Here is a 3,609-nt window from a genome sequence, read left to right as displayed (position 1 = left end):
CGAAATGGACATTTTCATGCAAAAACATATACAAAATGGACTTTTATTTTTGAATTGCGGCATTAATTTCAAAGATATATGTAATATCTTGAAAATATGTATTAAATAATAGATAAACCTTCATGCTGGTTATTTTAAATGATATATTTATCTTATTTATAACTGAAATATTACAGTTTTGTAAGACCGCGTCTTACGAAATGAACATTTTCGTGCCAAACTTGTACGAAATGGACTTTTATTTTCTTTATTGTTACTTTAATTATATTGGTATTTTCTTTGACAGATTTGATAGATGGGAGTTTAACCTACATGTTTGACTCTTCTAATAACATGTCGATCTAATTTATAAATGGAATAATACAATTTATTGCGACCAAGCCTCACGAAATTGACGTTTTCTTGCCAAACTTCTACGAAACGGACTTATATGTTTTTAATTGTTTCTTTAATTGCAATGATTCTGATAATTTCTTAAATAGATGTAAAACATAAGAAATAAACCTATATGTTGATTATTTTTTATTCACGCAATTTGTATCAAAACTATATTTTATATGTAAAGTTTGGTTTTAATTTCAATTATATCGGTTTTACCGTAATTAAAAACAGATTATCATCTCATATGGTAAAGTCCACATATTTCAATGAATTAAGGCCACGCCATACGAAATGGACATTTATTTTACAAAATTTTGTACGAATTATGGTGTTCTTGTGGTTTTAATTTCAAATATTCGTATTTTATACGGAACATATTTAGATAAGAAATATTAGACAGCTTAGATAGTTTAAATAATGACTTTATTTTTTATGCCATCGAAATGTCCATTAAAAGTTACAAATAGATACTTCCAAAATTTATCGAAATTGTTTATCCAAGTCAGAAAGAATTTATTTAATTGTAATTTTAAAAAATGCAATCAATTGAACTTGCCGCAGTTATTTGATTTTTAGCGGTAATTGTCCGATAATTGGATTAGCACACCTAACTAATCAATGCATGCAGGTGTATATTATTAGTGCCTCTTGCATGACACGTGTGTATGACTACATGTGTATCATTACCATTGTCACCTTACTAATTATCGTAGATTAGAGCGGCGTGTATGTCTTTTCACTCCGAGATCAAATACAGTCAAAGGTAAGTTTAATAATAACAATTATAGAATTGAGAAATACCAATTAAATAAAAACATATATATAAGTAACTTACCACAAAAGTGCATACTAGTATCGGTTATGTTTGTTATTTATAATACTGCCCAAATTAATGAATGACATTCCTCTGAGTTGTAAACATTTCTATGCATGAAATACTCGATATTCACATGCAGTACCAATTAATTTTCCTAACACATTTATGATAAAAACCCATTTCCTTTTTTAAACTGGATATAAATATAAATATTTTCAAAACTGTTCTATGTTTAAAATGAGTTTTTATTATTATTGATAATACATTTCACTTGTTGTATTGAAAAATGCCTGGGTGAAATAAAAGATATGTTCTGTTCTATTAGGTAATATTTTTTACTTCTGGGAATACGGATATATATATAATAATATATTCAACAATTTTAAATGGTATTCTAATGAAACACATTATTTTTACAATTATTATATTAAAAGATATGACGGCTTTATTAAATTCCGCCCACTAATAAATTAAAATGACCACTGTTTAATAAGCGCCTCCCTCGTATTTTTTTATCCAATGGCAAGCGAGCGCCACTTATAAACTTCGCTAAACATATCTATATATGTAATTTAACAGGAGTGTATTTGCCAAAAAACGTTTTACTCCATGTTTTTAAATTGCTGCCGTTTATTCATTATTTATGATTTTTCTATTCTGTCTTTTGTATTTTCCGTTCCAAAGTCGGAATGTTATGCCCATAGTATGTTATGTCTATTTTCTTTTAAAACGAAAGTAAAATTTAAGATCGCGCTGTATGAAATTTTACAGGTAATTTTATGAAAAATCGACCGTTTTTATACAATTTTGCCTACATTTTCCCGTTATGGAATTCAAGCTTTATTGTTTCTCAAGCGATGTTGAAAATTCGAAACGATAATATTAATAAATGATGGTACAACGCGCGTTTATTGTGTACGTGTATCAAGATTGATGGTAATATTTAATTAAAGGCACTGATCTCCAGAAAGTTTATAAACAAAACTCATGTTCTAATATTATATTTCGAGATTGAAGTAGAATATATCTTGAAACAAAAATATTATATTTTTACAAAAATTACAAATATCACCGAAATTAAAGCCAAAATGAAGAAAATAAAAGTCCATTTCGTAGAAGTTTGGAACGAAAATGTCCATTTCGGAGGACGCGGTCTTAATAAATTATAATATTTTGGTTATAAATTAGAAAAATATATTATCAAAAGTGACCAACATTTAGTATTACCTCTTAATCTATCATATCTATTGATGAAAATACAAATATCATCGTAATTAAAGCCACAATGAAGAAAATAAAAGTCCATTTCGTAGAAGTTTGGCACGAAAATGTCCATTTAGGAGGACGCGGTCTTAATAAATTGTAATATTTTGGTTATAAATTAGAAAAATATTTTATCAAAAGTGACCAACATTTAGTATTACCTCTAATCTATCATATCTAATTATGAAAATACAAATTTCGTAGAAATAAAGCCACAATTAAAAAAAATAAAAGTCCATTTCGTAGAAGTTTGGCGCGAAAATGTCCATTTCGGAGGACGCAGTCTTAATAAATTATAATATTTTGGTTATAAATTAGAAAAATATTTTATCAAAAGTGACCAACATTTAGTATTACCTCTTATCTACTATATCTATTGATGAAAATACAGTTAACTTTTAAATTAAAGTCACAATTAAGAAAATAAAAGTCGATTTCGTAGACGTAAAGTCCATTTCGCGAAATGGGGTCCATTTCGCATTCTATCCCTACCCCAATATCACACAACCTTACATGGAATGACCACATTGACAACATCACCAAAAAAAAAACCAAATCAAACATTGGTTTTCTAAGACGTAACATCAAAGTGCACTCAGAAGGGTTAAAATCACAAGCATACAAAACACTTGTACGGCCCCAGCTGGAGAACAGTTCCACACTGTGTGGTCCCCTCTCCCCCTTCCCCCCCCACCCCCGACACACACTGATACTCTCATTGATCGCCTTGAATCTGTGCAGCGCATGCAGGGCAAGCGTGATTACGGCCGTACTTCCAGTGTAGTCAACATGTTGACCTCCCTAAATTGGCGACGCCTTGCACTCCGTCGCATTGACCAGCGCCTGGTTATGTTCTATAACATCTTGCTGTCAGAATAATTTGTATATCTGATATATTGATAACGTAACACATAAGCACAGATAGTGATTGACTCCCTTTTCATGTTGTCGTTGCTATAATTATTGTTGAATTGCTGTAATTAATAGAATTTGGGTCATTTGTGGCTGATTTGGGTTCATTATGTGAATGACTGGGTCCCAGCTTCGCACATTATGCCATATACAAAAATTAAAGAGAACCAGATATTTGATAGAGCAGGTACTCGTTGTAAGACACAATGTATAAATTTGGACCAATCAGAAACAAG

The sequence above is a fragment of the Mercenaria mercenaria genome, chromosome 12 (genome assembly GCF_021730395.1).
Source record: "Mercenaria mercenaria strain notata chromosome 12, MADL_Memer_1, whole genome shotgun sequence".
Taxonomy (NCBI): Eukaryota; Metazoa; Mollusca; class Bivalvia; order Venerida; family Veneridae; genus Mercenaria; species Mercenaria mercenaria.
The sequence above is the reverse complement of the archived record's forward strand: the minus strand, read 5'-3'. Positions refer to the sequence as shown.